Source organism: Aulostomus chinensis, chromosome 13 (genome assembly GCF_037954235.1).
Source record: "Aulostomus chinensis isolate RoL2024-O1b breed Wild chromosome 13, RoL_Achi_v1.0, whole genome shotgun sequence".
Classification (NCBI taxonomy): Eukaryota; Metazoa; Chordata; class Actinopteri; order Syngnathiformes; family Aulostomidae; genus Aulostomus; species Aulostomus chinensis.
This window is the reverse complement of record NC_141332.1, coordinates 2,527,501-2,538,644: the sequence shown is the minus strand read 5'-3', so window position 1 is coordinate 2,538,644 and position 11,144 is coordinate 2,527,501. Positions and strand designations below refer to the sequence as shown.

Here is an 11,144-nt window from a genome sequence, read left to right as displayed (position 1 = left end):
GAACAAGATCTGTTCTGCTCAGCCCTCCACTGCACTGACCCCAGACATGTTTGCCTCCTTCTTCACTGAGGAGGTGGCCACCATCAACAACCAACTCTCTGAGCCTGACCTACTCAGTCTGCTTCAACCTGCTTCTGCTACCTCAATCTGCTCTTTTGTTCCTCTGTGTGATGAGGTCTACAGACTTCGCCTGATTAAAAAGCTTATAACCTTTCCTCTTAATCCAGTATGTATACCAACATCCTGCAGACCATCTTCCCCACAATCAAAACTGCAGCCACACACTGTCAATTCCTCCTTGAAAACAGGTGTCTTCCCCATTGCTTTTAAGCAAGCTCAGGTCACCCTGCTGCTCAAAAAGCCCAATCTCAAATGCTCAGATTGAAAAATACACTTCTGCCATTCTTGTCCAAAATACTTGAGCGTGCAGTCATCAACCAGGTTTCTGAGCAACTGCAGAAGAACAACCTGATAGACTCCTATCAGTCTGGCTTTAGGCGTGACCATTCCACTGAAATTACACTCGTGTGAGTCACAGAATCACTGCGACTGGCGAGAGTTACTGGTCAGTCCTCTGTCGTACTGCTGCTGAACCTGTCTGCTGTCTGATACTGTAAAACAGTCTCCTCTCCACACTCTCTGAACTTGGCATCTCAGGATCTGTCCAGTTGTGGTTCCAGTCCTACCACATAGGTAAATCCTTCAGAGTGTCATGAGAGGGAGAAGTGTCTGAATCACATGGTTTATCGACAGGGGTACTCCAGGGGTTGGTGCTTGGTCCCCTACTCTTCTTCTTATTCACCACCTCACTCTGTGCTAGAATCTGCTCACATGGCTTCTCCTATCACTGCTATTCTGATAACACTCAGCTTTTCCTGTCATTTCCACCTGAAGACACAACTGTTTCAGCTCAGACGTCAGCATGTCTGGCTAATAGCTCCACATGGATGAAGGAACACCACCTTCTAGTAAATCTGTATAAAACCTAGCTCATTGTCTTTCCAGCATGTCCCTTCGTTTAACACAGATCAGTGTTCTGCTCAATTCAAATCAACCTGTGCTCATAAACTCTGCCAGAAATCTGGATGTCATGATTGATTACCAGCTGACCTTTACGATACATGTGGCCTCGATTGCTCGGTCTTGTCGATATGCCCTCTATAACATCAGGAGGATCACACCCTACCTGATACAAGTCACACAGCTTCTGGTACAGGCCCTTGTAATTTTACGCTTGGACGACTGCAACTCTCTCTTAGCAGGCCTTCCTGCATGTACATTTAAAAATATGCAAATCATCCAGAATTCAGAAGCACATCTGGTCTTTAACTTGCCCAAAGTTGCATGTCACTCCGCTGTTAATGTTTAAAGCCAGTGGCAGCTCAAATCAAATTCAAAGCTCCTCTTCTGGCTTACAAAACAGTGACAAGAACAGCTCCTGGAATCTCTCATCCAGGTCTACACTCCCTCTCAACCGCTACGCTCTGCCTGTGAGAGATGGCTGGTGATTCTCGCCCAGCATGGCTTTAAATGTCTAGCTAAACTCTTCTCCTCTGTTATTCCCAAATGGTGGAATCATCTGCCAAGCTCCAAGCTGCGGAGTTCCTTTCTACTTTTAAGAGACATTTGAATCCTCAACTGTTCAGGGATCACCTGGGCACTTAAATCTGACCCTTCTCCTCTTTGTCCTCAGGGGTAGAACAAGGTTTAAGACCCAGCTCTTAGTGAATACTCAGCACTGACAATGCTGAATATTGAATGTGTTGAATGTTGAAAGATATTTGTGGTACCATTATATTGAGAAAAAAAACAAAACAAAACCTGGCACTTTCTCTGCCACTACATGGAAACACCACAGGCCAATAAGACTTGAAGCACTTTGTCGTACTTACTAAGGTTTTTTCCCGCCAGTCAATTATTGCTTGTGTGTAAGTTACTTTGGAAAAAAGTGTCTGCCAAATGTAATAGTAGAATTGTAAAATAAAATGATAAAACCCCTAAGTGTGCATGTGTATTGGTGCAACATGATTGGCAGCAGCGTATTGTTGACCCTGGGTAAGATGATGAATGGTCTTTACATTCAGCTATAAATGCTTCCATTGCATAGATTTAAAATTCCAGCGTTAATCTTTATGCATGAATGGCTGCATTCCTTGAAAAGTATATTTTCATGTACTGTATAAGCATATAATCAATACAGATGCAAACCATCTCAGTCTGTTCTTCACCGCTCATATAACGTTTTCCCATCTGTACTACTTCCTATCCTTGGCTCTAGTTTGGACAGACTGAAAGTCAGCTTTGCTAAAAGCCCTTAATTGCAGCAACTAGTGTGTAATGATGGTGGCAGCAGGCCCATTATATTGTTAAGTGGCAATGCTACTTACCAGAGGACAATAACAGCAGCAGAGCCAGGTTAGTCAGCAGAAAACAAACCAAAAAAAGAAAACAAAAAATACACACACACGAGTTGCCAATAAACAGCAGGAGCCAAGAGTTACCATTTAGATATTTCTAACTATTGTGTGCCATTTATTTTACATAATTGTATTTTTTTCTCACGAAACATTACTGACCATATCACCATGGTAATCCCCAATTACTGGCACAAGCCACACTTTATGTGTGAGACACAAGGAGGTGAGGTATGCCATTTTTTCATGGTTGCGTGGAGAGGCGAGCCAATTAGTGAGCATCCAGATGCTGTTTAGCTAATCCCACACACACACACACACACACACACACACACACATTTCTATACTAATGTGCGCAATCAAGCTTCTTCAAAGCAGAAAACACACAAATGCATGTAAAAATTTCTTCAAGAAGTCAACAAATGTAGGCAAAATATACACCTTTTCCCCATAAACAACTTGACATTATTTATATAGCACAGCATTGTTCTCCATTTAATTACAGCTGCCTTGTACAAGTCTTAATTGGTCCACTCTTAATCTCTCAGCAAATTCATATTCTTTCCTCAATCCAGCAACTTCCAGAACAGCAACACAACAACAGGACTTATTTCCATAAATTTTGATCAAAATTGAAAGTATGTAATGACCAACGAAACCCCCTGGTAATCATAGAAAATGCAGCTTTGTATGAAAATGTGTCATCTCATTGTAGAAAGATCAAGTGGAACAGATGTTATGCTAATGCGAGCTGTCCGTCAGTTAACATGATTGACAGGGGTTTGTCATTATAAAGAGGGCACAGCCATTTCAATTTCAGATGCTAAAGGCTCACCTTGGAGTAAGCAGCATATGGGCAAGGTATCAGAGCATGAATGGGAGAGGAGTAAATCAGAGTAGCAGCACTTTGGAATTGTCAGAAGGATCGGTGGAGGAGGGAGGGAAAAGTGTCAACTGTCATCTCTGTCCAGTGAATTTATGAAATGAGTTTAACTTTCCAAAAGCTTAAGTCAGTCTGGTCTTTTTCGTTCCTTCGACTGTCTCCTTGTTCTCCTCCTTTGGTTTATTTTGGTTCAAAGAGCAAAGAGGTGTGATTGTGTGTGTCTGTGTGTATGTGTGTGTGTGTGTATGGGGGGGGGGGTGCTTTATGGGGGGCCTTGTTCAGCAGCTGTGTCACCATGTTCTGTCAGCCTTCTTTCCTGAGAGGTCAGTTACACTAAGGGGCTCCGTCCCACGTTGAAGTTTCAGAAGTCCAAATTATATGAACCAAAAAAAAAAGACTTTTTTTTTTTTTACAAATTTATTGTTACTGTCCATTTGTAGTCTAGCATTTATTTCATATATTTCTGATGTTTGGTTGGACAGTGAATTAAATGAATAAATAAAATCAGACAAACATCCTCTGCGTGAGGGATCAACATAAATTGAATTACTGTCAGTCTCCCTAATCCCATATCAGAATCATTCTTTATTATTTATATTCAAATCATATGATAAAGGTACAGAAGCTTATTGCTTTCACCTGAAGGAAAGTAACAGCCCTCTGTTTTTTTTTGTTTTGTTTTCGTTTCTCTTTTGTGCTAAATACATAAAACTAAACTGCACCGTATAGATACTTAAGATATTTTACCTGTTAAATTACTGACTAACCTTGTAACCATTGAAGAATGGAGATAATGAGCTGATTAGCAACATCTTGTAAGAGAGCTGTGTTGTTTTTTCTTTCTTTTTGGAGTTTTTTTTAGGAGATTGACATAGATTTCCACTTGAAATATATACCACCTCACCCACTCACAGTGTACATACAACTTACATGCAACAAATATGTCCTCCCTGCTTTAGTTTAAGGTTAAATCTTTTGTGTCATGTACTCTTCGAATCAGACTTAACTAGGAGTTACACAAAATAGATTATTAGATTGCCTAGTGAACTTTCCAATGCAAGGGATCTATTTTTCTCTGCAGGTTGTTCACTTTTTCTCCATAACTGCACATCTGATTTTGCACATCTGATTTCAGACTTGGCAGGTAGAGCTGGGGTTCCATGAAAGTGCAATGCTGAGTTTGATGAAAGATTGTTGACTGCTCTCTGACAACTGGAAAAAAAAAGTTTTTTGTTTTTTTTATCAGTTCGGCCCCCATAGTTTTCTTGTGGCTTGGCATGTCATCTCTCCTTAAAGAACACGTTTTGAATTCTCTATTTCTAGCTTATTATTGTAAGTCAGTTTTGGCTAAATGTGTACACCACTGTTTCATGAATTAAGTTTGTCTCGTCATCCAAAATAATCGAAAACCAAACATTTTAATGACGTCATAGCATTGTCAGTATTAGCCTTGGTAATACTGACAATGCTATGACATTACACTGTTTAAATAATCACTTAATCTCAGTTTTTCTAAAGAGTGGCTCCAGACCTGCTCCATTTTTAACGTGCCATGAGATAACCTCAGCTGTTTTTGGTTTTTTTAATAAATACAATTGGCTGAACTCAACCATTAACATTAAGTCAACGAGTGCTTTGGCAGAGGATCTAACATTTTGTGGTAATTGTTAGTAAAATGATAATATTAGTTGTATTAAATCAATGGCTATAAGGTCAGTAATAGTCCCTCTAGGTGTTTTTTTTTATTGACATCATTTACATGTTGAATTTGGATTATTACATACACCTTCAGTGTAAAAGCATTGCAAAATCTGTATATTTTTGCTATCATGCTAAAGAAACAGTCAAGGCTTAACATTGGCCTAAAGTCAGCAAAGACACTACAACTAAGTAAACTCATAAAACTAGAAAAAAAAGTGTTCCTTTGAAGGTTTCTCAATACTTGAAAAAAAATGTTCCTCGGCAATATGCCACTCAGCTTGATTCTGTCCAATTTTGTGAAGTCAGATTATGTGACTAACCATGCCACAGTGACAGTAATTATTTCTTAATCCGCCAGAGTGACAGACAACATTTGGACTCATCCATCAACACTTTTAGAGAAAAAGACGGAAGTACACCAGAAAATAATGCAATTGTGCTTTGCGTTAAATGTCATTAACATTTCTTGTCAAACACACACACCTTTACACACACATCCACACACAGACACAGTCACACACAGTCACACACAGACACACACACACACACACAAAGAGTTGTGTTTGACAGAAATGGGTTTTGAAAGGCCAACATTTAATTTGTGAAGCAAAATGCTTCATTGGAATCAGTTGATGTATTCCAGAACAACTCTGGTCACAAGTTAATTTGTCAAGCTAATTTTAAGTGAATTTTGGAAATGTCAATAAAAGGAAATGCTCATCAGGTGTGTTTCCATCAACTGGTATGGAGTAAATTGAATAATACTGGCAATGTCACACATGCTGTTGAAGTAAGACACAGAATAGAAGAAGACAAGCCAGCAAAAAAAAAGAAGAGCAATCTTGAACAATTGCTTTCAGAGTAACTAGTTGTAATTCTTCTTTGGTACCAGTAAGTACTGCACATATTGAATGTTGTCTGGGGATGAAGACACATTTTGGAAACATCTGTGAAAAGGATAGTGACAGAAACAGATGATCAGTCATGTGCATGAAAGATGAGCTTTTACAAAACAGGTTTCAGTCTTTTTTTCTACACAAAAAAAACACTTCAAGTGAGTTCAACATTGTAAAAAAAAAAATCCATGAATTGTTCTTTCCATATTTATTTAATATGGTACCTTAAATGTGCATCACCTGTCTACATGGAGAATGTATTTAAAAGGGCCTCATGCCTGTCCTGTTAGAAGACAATAATGCCGACCGAAATAAAATGCAGATTTTAACAAAAGCGGAACATGAGCCATTGTGCTCTTCATCTATTAAACACACTCGCTTGTCTCCTTTAAAAGGCTTTAAATTGTTCCTCATGAAGGCAACTTCCCCTCACATCGTATCATTCCTCTTCCCGAGGCAAGCACAAACCAACAGAGGCTATGTTTGTCAGACAAAATATGACTGAGGGACTCTGGAGACTCTTAGGACAAGAACAGGTTCTCCTAAGAGAAATTATGCCTGCACACACACACACACACACACACACACACACACACAATCAAGCTTGTGTCTGCCTACATACACTTGACCACAGTCAGTCCATGACCAATGCTCCCCTGTACCTATTTCCTGGTCCATACTACATCACTTCATTTGACCACTTAAATAATCCCCAGGATGCATTAGAGAGACAGTGCAACACTTGCATAATTACAGTGTGAGAGAAGGCTACAGCGAAGCACTGGATTTTGTGTGTGTGCATGTGTAAAATTGCTTCCCTGTGGTGAAGGGCTCAGCATTTTATTCTTTATACAGCAACAAGTACAAGAGGAAGAAGCACTGAACAGAACACACACGACCATTGTTTTTTAGCGTACCAGAGGGGCCACCAAGCAACAGAAAGAGCCGCAGGATTACAGGCTTTCTGGAAGAAATGGATGGCAATAAACTCTCAGGTAACATTTTGGTTTGGAAGAGCAAGTGGCCTGACATTGCTGCCTGGAGCTGTTAGAGTGACTGGGGCAAAATGGTAACAAGGGAATTAACTCTGGACACACACACACACAGACACAAAAAGGCTACAATAATCTAAATATAAATCTAAAATCTAAATAAGACATCTACAGTGAGACATTTACTGAGATGGTACTTAATGATCTGTCACTAAATGTGTTATTGTTGCGGAAGTGTTTCTGAGAAAGACCTGACCTGAACACAAACGATACCAAATGATACTCACACAGGTATGTCCTATAGTCGGGTCCAGTACCATCAGGGGGTTTGATGGCAAATGTCATGTCATCGCCTGTATTTATAGAAACAAGTACATGACAAATGTGCAGCACACATCCATTACATACATATTAAGAGCAAACAAAAACAAACACAAATTAAGTGTTCTTTCAGTTTAGTAAGCTTCACCATTAAAAAGGTGCATCCTTGTTTCATGACTGATAACGTGGAAGATTTGGTTTATGAAGCTTTATTGTCAGAGCAACAAGCTTCTACTAACTTTTCAGACAAACAAAGACAGGGGGTGCTCTGGAAGCCCACTGGTACTTGTAAAAGTAAAACGGAAAAAAAAGACGAGCAGAGAAAGTTGGACCATAAAAAGAAACATCCCTATACATTTTCCTATTGATGAGCTCTTTATCACAAAATTAACTTTTTTAAGATTATTAAAATTAATCTTGACTTCATATGTTGTCATGTAGTTATTTCATCTTTTTAACCTCACAATTTTGACAAGTTTTCTCTTGATTAAGACTTACCATTGGGATGGCTCGAATAAAAACTCTGCATTTTTAACTTTTCTTTCTTTCTTGTTTTACTGGCAGAAGCTTCAGTACAGATCAGATGCAGTGTGCTAGCAGGCATTGCTGAAAGTTTATATCAAAATATAAATTTTCACTCACACTCACAGTCATACTACGGTCAATTTAGAGTATCAATCAGCCTAGTCCCCAATTGCATGTCTTTGGACGGTGGGAAGAAGCCGGAGTACCTGGAGAGAACCGATAAACACTTAATGAATCGATGCATTCGTATCGCGCACGTTTGTGTCGCGACCACAATCCACATCGATTAATTTCCACATCCCTAACACAGACCATCGTCAGTTATCATCCTGCAAACCTGAACGTATCTCATACTGGAAACCAAACAACAATATGAACCATATCCTGGTTAATAGTGACCATTCCATAGATGTGAAACTGAGGTTGCTCATTGTCTTCACCAAGACTTTAGTTCCAATTATGCAGAGAGAGAAGAGAGGGACATTTATGGGTTGATACAAATAGGCCACTGTTAGTGATAATCCCACAAACCCAAACATATCCATCCATCCATCCCTCCATTGTCTACCCCTTTAACTGTTAGGGTCGGGGGGGGGGTGGAGCCTATCCCAGCAGCGCAGCCTTGGCGTGAGAGGCAGGGTGCACACTGGATGGGTCGCCAATCCACATAGAGACAGACAACCATTCACACTCACATTCACACCTACAGTCAATTTAGAGTATCAATCAGCCTGGTCCCCTCTTGATGTCTTTGGACTGTGGAGGAAGCTGGAGTACCAGAGAGAACCCACGCAGGAACAGGGAGAACATGGAGACTCACACAGAAAGATGCCGTGCTGGAGCTGGGACTCGAACCCGGAACCTTCTTGCTGTGAGGGGACAGTGCTGACCACTGCACCACCGTGCCACCCACAGCAAAAAAAACCTTTCACCTATTTGCAGCATTTGGCTGTGAGAAACCTAATGAGAGCTGAAATGTCTGTTGCTGCACCAGCGGTGTCTACTGGTTGGTGTGGGTGCAGTCCCATAATATTTAGCACATTGACATCCTGCATGGATGGGGGTTTAGGGAACACTGGTTTATTCATCGCTACCAGCTAACTGCGTTATAGTCGAGTACACTATAGGGAACAGCTGTTCCACTATAAACTCCATCTGAAGTATCTACTTTTTCTTTTACACAGTTACAAACATCAAAACACTTCCTATCACTGTATCCATATTGTAACCATTGTAGCCGCTGAGCCAATCACCGTAGGACAGGGGAACAAATGGCATTATTGCTCATCTTCCACTGGTGGTGATGAGATGAGGGATAGTGAAACGGCAGCAGATGAAGTGCGTTGGTGTAGAACTGACAGGAGCTGGGTGTGGAGGAGTCGAGGCATGCAAATACAGATGATCAGAAGCCCACATACAGTACAGCTGCTGCTGCAGCCATTTGACACTGATGTTTCTGGCTTGTGTAGGTCTCAGAGTTCAAGAGTTCCAGGTGAAGTTTGTTGCATTTTAAGAGGAAAAAAATGGAGTAATTCCCACACAGTGCCGGAGACCGTTAAATCGTGGTGCTTCTTCTGAACCTTTGTACAACAGGCAGCTTTAAATTTAAAAATAAAAAAAGAACATATACTATTTATATTTAACCTTTTGATAGAGAGAATGTTTTTAGAACATTATCTGACCTCTAAGGTATTTCCATTTGTTTAGCAAGATATCTGTAAATAAATCCCCAATTATAAGCAGATCTTATAAAATTTCGCCTGACACTTCCCTCCTCCCTTCCTAAGCAAATTTTAGATACTAGGGACCTTAAGCAATTGTTACCATTCTTACCTTTGAGTCTGCAGTCTTAATTTTAAAATACAGGCCCAGGTCTGTCCTCCTTTTCCATCATTTCTCCATGTCCAGCACTGCTCGGTTTGCAGCTATTTAAATCGGAGACAAGACTAGATTTGTAAATGCCAAGGCCTGACATATGTCTTTGTGCTTTGCAGTCAGAGCAGCATAACAAAGTGAGAAAAGTTCAGTGAAATCATGATTCATATGAGGGATTAATTGAACTCTCCATTTAGGTTGCATCCCCAGGCTTAACAGTCCAGTCACCACCCTATTTTGTCAGTATGCAATTATTATTTTCCTTGAGCTAATTCTCAGAGTCATGTGATTTCAAAGTATCACTTCACTTCCATCCATAAATAGTCTCTTTAGATGTAAATTTCATCAATCTATGTAAACATAAATCGTACTACACCCTCTGAGTGCAGCAATTAAAACAAACAGATCATGTCACTATTACAGAGATGTTATTGCTATGTGTGTTTTTTCATCAGAAAGTTCACATAGTTTGAAAAACCAGAAAAAACAAGAAACAACTTGCTTTTCTTACCTCACTTTTTTAAGCCCTGACCTTTTGCCCTTAAGTGATTGCATCAGGAAGCCTTTATAATGTCACCAGCTGTCAAACAAAGCCTGAAAATGAATACCAGCAGTGTCTTACTTGATTCAACGTGGGGTCTCCTGTAACCTTTTTCTCTGTGCTGACCACACTAGTCCATCTGGAGGCCTCTGCCTCTGGGGGGTGCTGGGTGTTTTTGGGTCATGGGAGGTTTAAGAGGTTTAGGCGGTGGGTGATAACATTGCTGTTCTCTTCCTGGCCTCCTGATCCCATTTGGAGAACAGCCAGCTAGTATATACCTCTCCCATTCTTCTTGTCATGTCCCTCAACTTCTAACTTTCAGCAAAACAGACAGTAACTTCTGCTCTGGCCTGACGAAATGGGATGAATGAAAATAAGGTTGATATTGTTTCATTAGGTGTCATCATTCCGTGCTTCAAGCTGCTTTTCCATTCACATCTAGATATTTCTATTACATGTTATATGAAGAATTCACAAACTCAAGTAAGCTGTTTAGAATTATTTTATTTATTTAACTTTTTATAACATTAAATACACCAAACTCTTCACACAGGGGCACGGTGACCATTCCACAGTTGTGAATGTGAGGTTGTAAACTGTCTTCACCAAGGTTTAATTTTATTACAATAATTCAGACAGAATAGACAGGCAAAGAGAGGGATATTCATGGGTAGCATATGGACCATCGTCAGTTATCATCCTGCAAACCTAAACGTATCTCATACAGGAAACCAAACAACAATATGAACCATATCCTGGTTAATAGTGACCATTCCATAGATGTGAAACTGAGGTTGCTCATTGTCTTCACCAAGACTTTAGTTCCAATTATGCAGAGAGAGAAGAGAGGGACATTTATGGGTTGATACAAATAGGCCACTGTTAGTGATAATCCCACAAACCCAAACATATCCATCCATCCATCCATCCATTGTCTACCACTTTAACTGTTAAGGGTCGTGGGGGGTGGAGCCTATCCCAGCAGCCTTGGGGCGA

The 11,144-nt window shown here is 40.2% G+C and overlaps 1 long non-coding RNA gene across 1 annotated transcript; it reads right to left on the bottom strand.

Annotated features, from left to right (window-relative positions):
- Nucleotides 1-7,192: 7,192 nt before the first annotated feature.
- On the bottom strand, nucleotides 7,193-10,249 carry LOC147250482 (uncharacterized). The gene is made up of 3 exons (XR_015119056.1): nucleotides 10,230-10,249; nucleotides 9,566-9,657; nucleotides 7,193-7,239 (listed from the first exon to the last, which is right to left on the bottom strand). It is a non-coding gene; the product is annotated as an uncharacterized LOC147250482 (long non-coding RNA).
- Between the last annotated feature and the right edge of the window lie 895 nt (nucleotides 10,250-11,144).